Below are 13,272 nucleotides of genomic sequence, written 5' to 3' on the forward strand. Positions count from 1 at the left end.
ACACTCGAATTTAAATCAAATATCCAATACGGCAATATTTGAATTTACTGACAATTAATATGTGTTGTTTAAAAAAAAATTAGGTTCATATAACCAAAGCAATCCATGTATAATTCGAATCAAATAACTTTAAATCCCAATAATCTAACAGTAATGGTGGCTCTGATACTACTTGTTGGAATTTTAGGGGATCCTTATAAAATACCAATAACCACCAAAAACACATTACGTTAGATTATCAAGAAGAGTTTTAGGAATACCTGGATCCATCATGATTGATCAAACAAGCATCCATCATGATTGATCAAATAAACACATCAGAATCAAAATCTATAGGTAACTAGTGACTTCATGGTTTATCCTCAACCAGAACCTCTTTATTCCTTAATAGGACCTTCATAACTCGTCAGATGAGGAGAAAAGAAACTATGTGTGACAGCTCGGTATATTGGGGACCATAGCCTTCTTATAGCGTATTAACCTAATAGGGTTCTCATTATCCCCTAATGGGCCAACACTGATATATGCTCATTTAAGTCCATATTATCTGATTTAATTGTCTAACGGGCTCACTTAATTTGATCACATAAAATAAAACCCACTAATAATAATAACTAATATAATTGTCTTATAATACTATGCCACATTAATTATTGGAATAGAAAATTCTAACAAGTTTTTTGTAACAAAAAACTCAATAAGAAACTTCATATTTTGTTTAGGTTGGTATTTGTTAAAGTGAGTCATGAATTTATATAGCATATATAACTATCACTAAGAAGAAATGTGCCAGATAACATTAATAAAAAACTAGCAACAAAAATAACATTGCAATCAGAGTAAACTTCTATTAGATGCATTCATATAATATTCATATCATATTACTAATGAGTAATGACTAGAAATATTAGATGCATAATGAATTCATAAGTTTGTAAATAACTTAGAATGCAAATGCATACAAAGTGAGATGAACTAATCCAAATTAATGAGTAATAAGTTAAATAAATCAATATGAGTATGTTGTCAATACAACCTATTTTAGTTGTGAAAATGAGCATGCCAACAACAAATTTTATATAAGAACTTCATACACATTTGATGATGACAACATGTTCTTAGTTCTTCTTGTAAATGGAATCAACATTGAATTCAATGAAACATGGAAGCAATACATATCTAAGAACATGATACTGCAGTCAACATAGTTTAAAAGTTTTAGTAAAAGAACATTCCAATAAAGTTGCATTATTTACAAGATGCAAACTGAATCAAATTCTATATATTGTTCCCTACTTAACTATCATATATAGTAATCAATGAAAATTTTCAAAACTGGTTCCACTTAATAACCAAAAAAAGTATATATTCTCAAGTATTCAATTTATGGTTTAAAGTTTTAACAAACACCAACCACCATATGCCACTACTAAAAAATCTATTTTTTACGTCACACATTCTAAGACGGTTTGCGGAGGTGGCATTTTTGTAATAAAATGGAAGACAACGACGACGTTTCCATATAACCATCTTTGAATAATAGGTAAATATAGATGCGATGACAAACTTGTAAATTTCAGCTTTTGTACAAAGACGGTTTAAACCCAAAAATTGTCTTTGTTTGCTTATTGATTTTTGCACCTAAGTGACTCAGTCCTTCATTCACTCGCGATCTCTGAATCCTTCACTAACCTGACAATGCCTTCATGCCCTCACTGAGATCGTGCCCTCTGTCAATCGCAGGGTGGCCTGCCATCTCCAGTGCCACTCCATCATTGTGTTGCTTTAACATCGTCAAAGTGCATAAGTGATTCCTTAACTGAAGCTTAGCCCCAATTTAGGTATGTGTCCTAAATTTTGTATTAAACTAAATTTCCAGTTGGATTAATTATTTAATTCATGCATTACTCATGGTTCGGTGTTTGAAACTTTGTACCTGTACAACTTTACCAATTATTCCAACTCATAGTATACGAAGACAGGAAAAGCTTCTCATTCTAACTAAAGCATGGTCATGTTAATTGAGTCAAACCTTAGATGTAGCATTGCATCCATTATTTTACACTAATGCACTTAATATGGAACCAACATATATTCATTTAGACTTTATACTTTATTTGTGGGTTGAATATGAATTATCTGTTTGAACACTACAGGCTAAGCTTGTGCCAGTTTCCAATTTCATATCATTTGTCAATCCTAAATTGCCTTTGTTTCCACAACTTGCTCAGGGGAAGTCCTGGGATCAACTAAGTTTCCCTCATCCATTTTCTCCAATTTGTCTACCTTCCATATCTGTCTAGGTAGCTTTATTATGTTCTACACCAATTGAATCACAAAAGTTGTACACATAAAGTAGTGAGGTCAATGTTATTATATATATAGCAAGTGATCCTGAAAAAAAAAAATGGTTTGTATTATGATTATTGACCAACTGGTGTGCAACTTAGGTAAGTGATCAAACATAGTCTATGTGTAAGTACATTTGGGGTTACCCTACTGTATGGGTTTTTCTGTTGTGCATGTTGTTAAGCATTGGAGTTAAAATATATAGTATGAATGCAACAAGTGCATCATGCATTGGAGAAAGACAATCTTTAAAGGAGAGAAAGAAGAGAGCATTTAAATGGCTTTCCTCTATTCTACTCAACCAACAAAGAACAATTTTCAAACCAGTAGAGGTTGAGCTATTTCACTTTGCCAGCAAGCCATCTTGGCTTCAATTCTTCCCCTTGTGTACCATGTCATGATTTTTTTCTACAAAAATCTTAATTAATGAAACGCATAATACACATCCATAGTATACCTTGAGTTCACAAAGACTTGTACACTTGCCGCTCGTAGGGTACTCTAACACCTAAGACTAGTCACCATATACAACAATAGTTAGGACAATTTCTAGGTTGGAGATCATGGAAGCTAATACCATTATCACAAATTCACAAAATAGTCACTTATTTTTTTATAAAAAAAAAACTCTCTTAAGAAGACACAAATAAGCACTTGTTTCTTTAAAATAAGATGAACCAAACATGTATGATCCATAAACATGAAAAAATTGATATTAATAATTTCTCCATTCAATAAGAATAGTGAAATAGTTGATGTAATTTAAGTTAATAGATAAAAAAAAAACTTAAAAAACCACCACCACCACAAAAAAAAAAAACAAGAAATGACTAAAAGTTACGATGGAATCTAAAATTAGGAAGGCAATCCTACACACCTGTTGCTTATCCAAGAACTAGATTTTTAATTAACTCAATTATCTCAAGTATGAGTTAGAAGGAATTTGTCATTGATTGCTAAGCATAACATGTAAGCATAATGAGTTCCTAGGATAAAGAAGTTTAAGCATGCAATTGTTAACAATGAATTGCAAAAAACCGTATGTTCACCTCGTCTTCAGATCTAGGTAGGGTTGGAAGAGGAACTAGTTGCTGATTGAACCTTTGAACACTGTACAATTCCATGACCTTGTCATAATTCTCTGCCCACCACCTATGAGCTTGCCATTTATTAAACATTTCAGATTGATCCATATATCAAATAAAATAAAATAATCGGTATGTACAATCATCAAACAGCTAAAAAAACAAAAAAGAAATGTGACATTGCACACTAGTATATTTCCCTTCATTAAAAAGATTTCAACACAAAAATGTAAACATGGAATTCTAATTGCTATTTTCAGACTAACAACCAATATTCAAAGGCAGACAAAAAAAACTTGCAAGTTATAGTAGTGTAAAAAAATTTCAAAAGTGAGTCCAATATGCATAAGGCAATTGCTTTAGGTGGTTACCCCTCTTAAGAAAATAAAAAAGCAGGTTAATTTTTGTAGAGGAAAAAGTTTTGTTCCCACAACATCCATGTTGTTCAAATTTGAATTTAGTAGCTCTTGACTGATTTAAGATTCATGATCTTCTTGATTGTTTCCAATTCAATTCTGACTTCTGAAACAAGATAAGGAGAAGCTCAAGCTTTGATGAAAGACAGATGATCCTAAAGTTATGAGTGTAATGACAAAAACCCAAAGGACACTTAACTCCCAACAAAAAAAGGACTTATTTTTAACTTAGTTAAAGCAATGAAACTATTATAAATAAAGTATAATTTCATATTCATAAACTATTAATGATTGAATGGTTCCTTCTAATATCCCTTTATAATTATTGTATTTAAATTTTAAATTTAGAATAGAAATGGGGAAGGGTGTGACAAATTTTGCTTGTTTTTCATAAAACGAATGGTACAAAACCAAGCCATGCCTTTTTCTTTGCATAAGTTCCTTTCTTTTCTTTTTTTTTCTTTTTATGGGCTGAGAAGGAGGGAGGGAGTGCATTTGAATGATCTGGCTAGAAGATAAAAATCATTTTTGCTTTTGTCCCAGCCAAGCATGAGTTACTAACTATGGAACGAAAGAGGCACAATAGAAACAAGATAGATCCTGCCAATCTAGAATCTGGACAACCTTTGAAAAGCATGAGATCACTCCCAAACAAACATTACTTAGTTTTTCCAGATTAAAGAATAAGGGAGACAATTTAAAACACAACAAAGGAAAAAGTCTCACATTGGCTAAAAAGGCGAGTTGCCTCTACCATATGACAAAGGCATGTGCTTACACATACACATACACTCCTCCAAATGTGCAATCTCAAAACACACACATGAGGATTAGTAGTAATAGTACTTGAACTGTATCCTCTTAAGATCATTCCCTCCATGAGGCAATGAAACAAAAGTAATAAGCACACTAGGCTCAACTTGTGCAATCCCCTCCTTAGGCTCATCCTCCTCCATGAACATCACTAACTCAGTTCGTCCACTCACTGATCCTAGTGTTCCTTCTCCACTTGAAATCCCTTTCACCTTACCATTTTCCACTTCGTTCCCCCACATTGTTGGGGTTGAATTGGAGCTCCCAATTCTTTGGTAGGACCAATTGAACCTTGCTGAATCTGACCCCATATCTGAGTCTGCATACTTCCTATTCCTGTTACCATTTGAAGATCCTGAAGATGGCCTGTAGCTCTTATATGCCAAGAAGCCTTCACTACCATGTCCATGATCTGAAAAACAAAAACCACCCCTTTTGGAAACCATAGTTCCCTCTTTAAGTAAAACAAATCATTAAAAGACAACCCGAAAACAAAATTGAATCCTCCCAGGTCTGTTGGTATTACTATTAGGCTATTAACATTGTACTCATTCATTAACCACAATTGGACAGGAGGGACTCATAGGTTACGAGTTCCAACAATCATTCAACCTAATCTTTCTTAAAATGAAATATTTCATAATTCAGTATTGTCTTGTAGTGTCACTATTGATACTGTGATTTAGCAGATTCATATAGCTTAATTACTTAGTTCTTTGATGCTTTAGGGCTTGAGCACTATCTTCACTAGCTATAGCATGTTGAGTTTTCGAAGAATCAGGCTTCCCACACTTTTCCAATGAGCCTTCCTCAACTCTGGTACTACCATTAACCTGATCAGGTCCTGACCTGCAATGGTCCAGTACTTGTGATGCTTCTATTTCATTTTTGGAAAGGGAATCTTTCGTAGCATTTGAAGACATCCCAAATGGAGTCTTAATGGTGGTATATGATGGTGCCTTGAATGTTTCAGTTCCAACTTTACATTGCTTCTTAAACATCATATGGAGGCATCTACCTTGTTCTTCTATTCACAACTGTAGGTTTCTTTGAATCTGACAGAAAGAAGAAGGGAATGAGATAAATAGTATTAGACCTATGAAAAAGATATGATTAGTATAAGAGAAATAAGTGGGATGCCTCCAACAATTAACCTTTTGCAATTCAAAATATAAACCCCTAATATTAATAACAGTATTACATAAATTAGTTTCACACTTGATTAAAGAAACAAATGTTTTAACCAATATAGCCAAAATTAAAAACCAATAGCCTACATGACAAGCATGGTAACCAGCTAATCATATTCTTTTGATCCTCTTAAGATGAAAAAGACATAGCACAACATTCATAAGAAAGTGTTGTAACTCTTACAACTAAAATATGTATCTTCAACAAGTCAAGATATATGATTGGGAATGACTAGTAAATGAAGCTGATAATTTATTAAAAGATACAATTAATAAGTAGGAATCAAAATGCAGAGAACAGGAGGAGTGTTAGGTGGTTTGGTGGTTGGGGAAGGGGGAGGGGCATAAGGCTTGGAGTGATAAGGAGGTCATGGGTTAAAATCCCCACACTAATATAACATGCTAATTACTAACATTTGACTATAAAAAAATGCAAAGAACAAGATGAGTAATAAACAATATTAAATTCTTTATGCACATAAAATTTGCATCCCTTCAGTTTCTTTCACCAACTTACAAAGACACAGACTTCATTTGTAGTTGACTTAAATTACAAGTAAAAGTTTATTCTTATCAGTGCCACTGTGCTATAAAACATGAATTTCTATAATCATGGCAATGGCAACCATGGTTGAAAAAATTAAAAACCAAACTAGCTAGTTTGATTGAAAACCCAATGATTGATATGATAATCTATCCAATCAACCTACATAACTGAATGCCTGAAAAACCCTTTGATTATAGACTTGTAGTTGTCCAATTTTGAAAATTTTCAACACAAACAATTAAGGTATTATATAATTATAATTCATTAAGTGGATAGATAAAAACCTCATTCTATATAAAGTTATTAATGGTGCACAAGTAGCATCATTGTAAGGTGAGATCCACTCCCACCCCCTCATCCACCCACCATGTGTGTGTGTGCAAGTATATGTATGTTTTGACCACAACTCAATCATGACTAGTGTAATACTGATTGCAATAGAATAAAAGCTTGCAAATTGATCAAACCTTTGAACCACCCTTGTAACATAATTCATTTTAATATGATAGAAAGAAATCATAGAGGAATGAAGTTCAAACCTCAAGTTGTTCATGCAACCGCTTCTAAACCTCCATTGGTAATCGTAGAGCTTCAGTGATCTCAATACCATTGTTGTCGCAACCTACCCTTCGGCGGGAGGGCGACGCGTGACTCACGAGTGCGTCTTCCAAGAAAGGAATACACGCGGAGTCGCCACCAATGTTTATTTGAGAAAAACGTCGGAAAAACCGGAAAAGACGTGGTCTACGAACTTTAAGTGAAAGGTTCGGGAGTTGTATTTATGCACGGGGAAGGTATTAGCACCCCACACGTCCGTCACAAGAGACGACAACCTTTAATTCAATGTGCAAAACATGACTTCAATTTTTATGTTCCCTTTTACGTCTTTATTTCTTTTTGTACTTTTTATATTTTTATCTTTTCGCGGTCGAAGAGGGTGTTTCCCTTGCTCCTACGTATTCCTCAATTGTGATAAGGAAATCAGACCTACGTAGTTCTCTAAGAACAAAGTGTTTGGTTAAGTTATTTTTTATCCTTTTTTACAAGATATGTTTTTATTGAATGAAAGGTCATTTAAGGCGTTGGACCATTAAATAATCTTTCGATTCTTTTGAAAAGAGAGAAAACATTAAGGCATTGGACCATTAATGATCTCTTTATTTTGTGAAAGAGGTAATAAAGCTACATGTTGATTTTAGGCCTTTTAGAAATCTATATTTAACCAATAAAAACGGAAAAGATCATTTCAAGGCATTGGACCTTTAAAAATGGCTTTTTTAGGCGATGACAAAAAGTTTGGTTTATGAATTGATTTTAGCCTTAGTTTCACTTTGGTTATTAGTCAATTTGATTAAGAAAGGAAAAATTCCAAAGAAAACGTCCGGTTGATTTTTTTGATTTATTTTACTAAAAAGATATTTTTGATTATTATATTATTATTTTGCCTCTTTTTGGTTTTAAACGTGGTTACGGCATGACCGAACGGTCAGAATTCATTTTAACAAAAATTAAAGGATGTTACAATACGAATGATCAGTGGAAATTTATTTTATTTTTGATTAGGCAAGAAAATGACTTAAATAAATGACTAAAACACGTCAAAAGGGGGTACGGAAAGTAAATGAAATAAAAATAAAAGCATGCGAAACAAATGAGGACCACTAAGGGTACATAGAAAAAATTGAAAAGTTTGATTTCGGGAAATTACCGGTTGAAGACAAAAGAACCACGAAGAACAAACGAAGAACGTCGAAGAACGGTTGAAAATCTTTGCGAAATCACCCACGGAAACGTCACGGAAGCGTTACGGAAGCTCCTCGGCTTGGATTTTCTTCACGGAAACAATTTTTCTCACTAATTTTAAGTGAATCTCAGATACCAGGAGGGTTGAACATTTTTGTTCTTCCCTCCTCCCCCTATTTATAGGAAAATGGGGGAGCTTGCCACCCAGCTCGCCCAGGCGAGCTAGGTTGCTTCCTCCAGAAGCAACTGCCTTCTGGAGGAACATCCTGGAAGGCCCAAGTGGGCCTAATTGCTATTTGCACCCCCATTTTTATTAAATACACCCCTTGCCTTTTTTCGCTGATTCTTTTTTCGTAAAGTTACGAAAACTTACGAATTTTGTAACGATACTTGTTTTCTTTCCGTAATGTTACGAAACCTTACGGATTACGTAATCATCCCTTTTTTGCCTTTCAGAATGTTACGAAACTTTACAGATTGTGCATTTACATTTCCTTTTGACTTCCGGCATGTCACGGAAATTCATGGGTTGTGCAACAATGCTTTCTTTTGACTTTCGACATGCCACGGAACTTCACGAATTGCTCAACGATGGGTGCCAAGTACCTCAAAGTGGTTAAACAAGGGTCGCATCCCAGCAATGGATGGTCCCCAGACGAAATTAGGGTATGACAGTTGCCCCTCTTTACTTGTCTTTTATTGGAGATAAAAGGGAAGTAAAGATAAGACACAAATTTCGTTCGAGAGAAACACCATTCGACTGGTGAATCTCCCTGTTAGCGGAACCTGCAAAAATTTGAAAATGATCAGTACCGACACATCATCCTGATGCTGTCGAATTCGTTCCTCCTGGTTGACACCAGGCGCAGAATGACCATAATTTGTCTCTGCGTGCCACCAGACACGATCGCCTCTGGATGGCAAAAAGGTGTACGGAATGACCATAATTCGTCTCCGCCAGCCTCTCGACTTACTGTCCCTGAATGACAAATGGCGTAGAATGATCATAATTTGTCTCTGCGCATTTATCACTCAACTTGCCGCTCCTGAATGACAAAGGGTGCAGAATTTTGTCTCTGCGCGTTTATCACTCAACTTGCCGCTCCTGAATGACAAAGGGCGCAAAATTCGTCTCTGCGCGTTTATCACTCATTGAGCGTGCGAATGACTGTAATTGGTCTCCGCATGTCATCCGGCCCGCTGCCTCTGGATGACAAAAGGCGTAGAAGACGACGTTAGTCTCTGTATGCTATCATGCTTTGAGTCTTAGAGATAGCAAAAGAAAGTTTAAAAGTGCGGGACCAAATGGTTCCCGCGTGTCATCGGGCCCACTGCCTCTGGATAACAAAAGGCGCGGAAGACGACGTTAGTCTCCGTGTGCTATCATGCTTTGAGTCTTAGAGATAGCAAAAGAAAGTTTAAAAGTGCGGGACCAAATGGTTCCCGCGTGTCATCGGGCCCGCCGCCTCTGAATGACAAAAGGCTCAGAAGACGACGTTAGTCTCCGTGTGCTATCATGCTTTGAGTCGTAGAGATAGCAAAAGAAGTTTATACGGATAACCGCTTGGGTATTTCCGCCTGTCACATGACTCTAGGGTCAGTATGACAGAGATTGTGGGGCGACCGACAAAACCGAGGCTCTTGCTCCTACGTATCCTCAATGAGGAACTCAGACCTACGTAGTTCTGGATAACTTGTGAGACTAAAAATAGTCTCGGTGTTTTATTCACTAAAATGTGAACATGCTTTAGTAAAGAGACAAAAGTTCCAACTAATCAGAGCAACATATGCTTTTCGGATGAAAAACAATGTGTCTACCGAGGAAGAGGAGTATGCTGATGAAATTTTCTCATAACCATAAATGAGACTTTGGATGTTAGCATTTCATTTCTAAATGACCATTTAGAGGAAACACCGGGTCCAACAAAAAATAGAAGAAAATCACTCAAAGTGTATCAATCTCACACAAGTAAGTGTTTCATCCTAATTCCGAACCATAGATATGCCATGACTTGACTTTGCAAATCATTTCCTATCAAATCAAAGATTACATGTGTGATCATGGATCAATAGGATTTTTCTTGGGAATGGGTTCTTTTGGCGGGAACTTTGGCTTTGAGTGTTCCTGGCCTTTTCCTTTTCTGTTTTTGTTTAGTGCGAGGTGAACAAGTCACCGACGCACAGGATTTTGGTTGACAATCAAAGGGAAATGACCACTTTAGGTCGTGATCCCCTTTCTTTTCTTGTTTACTTGGTGACAATTCTGTATTGTTTAGATGTTGTCTGGTCCAAAGACCTTTCTACATATTTCTTCTGTTTCCTTCCGATCCTTGATCGGGAATTTTCTTTCTTTTGCTTTCTTTCGATTTTTTTGATTGGGAATTTTTTCCCTTTTCTCTTTTTTTTTTTGTTTTCTCTCAAACTTTGATTGGGAATTTTCTCTTTTTGTTTTCTCCCACTCTTTTGATTGGAAACTTTTCTTTTTTTTTTTGTTTTCTTCCGAGGGCAAGGTTTATGGCAAGTTGGGATTTTGGCTCAAGGCTTGTAGAACGGCTGGACATGATATATGTCAGGGTTTGGTTTGGTTCAAGGATAAAAGGGGATGTCCCACATTATTTCCATGACACAAATGCAACAATGATGATTTGGAAATTTTATGCAAAGCTAGTCATGCATGCACCTATGTAGACACTCAAGTGTCGAAATTTTTTTGGTCATGTGATGCTAGGGCTCAAGATTCATTTTCTCTATTTTAGTCAACCCAGTGTTTCCAAAATATGTTCTTTTATCAATTTGTGCATTCATCCGAGTCTATTTTGGGTGTTCGAAAAAAACTTTCACAGCATTTACCCTTCAAGTGTATACACATTTTTTTTTCAAAAACTGGTTATGATCAATGAATTTTTTTTCAAAGAAAAGTTGGAAGTTATCTCCTTTCACAAGCATGTTGTTTTTTTTAGCTAGACAACTTTTTATTTTTATTTCCTTTCTCTTTTCTTTTTTTTCTTACTTGCTCTCTTTTCCTTTTCCTCTTTTCTTTTTTAAGTTATTTATCATTTGTTCATTTCCTCTTTCTTCTTTCTTTTTTCTCTTTTTCTCTCTGAAAAGGTCGTGCGGACGAGGGCGCACACTACCTACTTACGTCTAACCACAAGGTGAACGAAAAAACGCACGAAAATGGTAAGTCGCAAAAACGGTGACGAAATAACTGAGAACCATAACGCCAAAAATTTCTAACAGAAACGAACAATAATGATAGTAACGTTAGTAACCATATGAACAGAAAATAGTAATGTGAACAACAATATAGACAATAACAGAAAACGTCAATAGCAAACTAATAAAAAAAATAGTAATGTCAAAAAAAAAAAATGCGGTGACCTCGGTCACGCGGCTCCGCTTCCTCCCAAGAAATCGAGCAAGTCCGTCATCTCTTCATCCATGCGAGCCTCCTCTGCATCGTCGGGAGCTCCTGCAGGCGTTTTCTCCGCCTGGGCCTTGGGCCAATCTCCGGGCCATGCGACCTCAGTCCTAAACTGATCTGGAGTAGGGCACGCAAAAGGAACGAAACCCAGGCCCTGCTGACTGAGGCTGAGCTGGTAGAGACACTTGTGTATCTGCACCTGCCCCTAGTGGTTGGCCGCCTGCTGGCGAACCAAATGCTATAGATACCGCTCCATGCCTAATGACCCAACAGGATCAGCCTGATGAGGTGGTGGCGGTGCATGTGCAGCCTGCGGTGCATCACCCTGCGCCTGCCTAGGCGTGCAATACTTCTCAATGAAGGCTCGGGTGATCGGTGGCCGGGTCACCTTACTAGGTGTGACGGGAACCCCGAATGAATAGCAGAGGCCCGTGATCAATGCTGGAAACCCCAGGGCCCTGTTAGACTTATCTGGGTCTAGAGGGTGCCTGGTGGGTGGCATACCTGCAAATAAATAGATGGCGTAAGCAATCAACTGAGCCACATGGGCGCTCATCCGTGTCAAGATGACATACACCAGCTGACATTTCGGCAGAGGAAGGTCGGAGTTATGATCACTGGGCAGGACATTGCTGAGCAGCAACGTCATCCACATCTGGGTCAAGGTGGTCATGCTGGTGCGCATGATCTGTACCTGCCTCCCGGCAGCGGTCCGGGCGAAATCCTGACCCGGTATGCGTAATAGCTGGGCAATGGCCTCTTCATCAAACCCATCGGCCCTTTTCCTCCTCTGACTAAACTCGCACTCCTGACCTTCCTCCAGCACTAGCGGGTCACCCAGGAACTGGCTGAGGGCATCTGCATCAAAGGGAATCCACTGACCCTTTACCCATGACCGCATGTCTCGCACTCCCTCTTCCGTGGGCCAAGCATTAGCATAAAACTCCAGGACTATATCAGGGTCAAACTTAGCCATGGGAGTGACTAGCGACATCCAATGTCGGCAGGCTATCTCCTCCTGAAAATCTGTGTACTCATCGTCCCTGAGCTGGACGCGTTTCTCTGTGTGGAATGACCATCCTTTGATGGCCTTGAAGCACTGCTGGTGATGGGGGCTCCTGAAACGGTGGCTATCAAACTCGGGGGCGGCACTGGTCCCTTCAGCCGCGATGTCCCTCCTAGATCTCTTCGCGAAAAGCTTTTTCGGAGTCATTTCTTGTTGGAGATGAATAATAGTGCAAAACGGAATCAAAAATGCGAAAAATGGTGACCTAAGGGCTGCAAACTCGTGAAATCCATGAGCTCTTGCTTTTGAATGGGGGGGGGGGGAGTTTTTGGGGTGCAGAAACCTTCCCCCTCTCCTTTTTTAAACACTTTCGTGCAGGGGTTGCTCGCCCAGGCGAGCTAACCTGCATTTTTTTTTGGGAAGAAATAAGTAAGGCTTTCTATGGGTCGGCGTTCGCTTACTCGAACCCCCTCAGGGTATATTAGGCATCCAATATTTATTTTAAAGACACAACATTAATAATTACTGGGAATTTAAAGGATACTAGGCTGCCTTGCAACGACGCTTTCCGTTTGTCCAAAGCTATGCAAGGGACGACGATCCATCGGTCGTGACCCTAGCCTATACCTGCGTCCGTCCCTAAGTACCTGAAAGTAGGAAACGACATTGCGTGGCAAACCGTGGTCGTGTTACTGTTTT

The 13,272-nt window shown here is 37.7% G+C and overlaps 1 pseudogene; it reads right to left on the reverse strand.

Moving 5' to 3' along the window:
* Positions 1-4,680: 4,680 nt before the first annotated feature.
* On the reverse strand, positions 4,681-5,219 carry LOC100790881 (protein Brevis radix-like 3; annotated as a pseudogene).
* Between the last annotated feature and the right edge of the window lie 8,053 nt (positions 5,220-13,272).

This window comes from Glycine max, chromosome 10 (assembly GCF_000004515.6).
Source record: "Glycine max cultivar Williams 82 chromosome 10, Glycine_max_v4.0, whole genome shotgun sequence".
Classification (NCBI taxonomy): domain Eukaryota; kingdom Viridiplantae; phylum Streptophyta; class Magnoliopsida; order Fabales; family Fabaceae; genus Glycine; species Glycine max.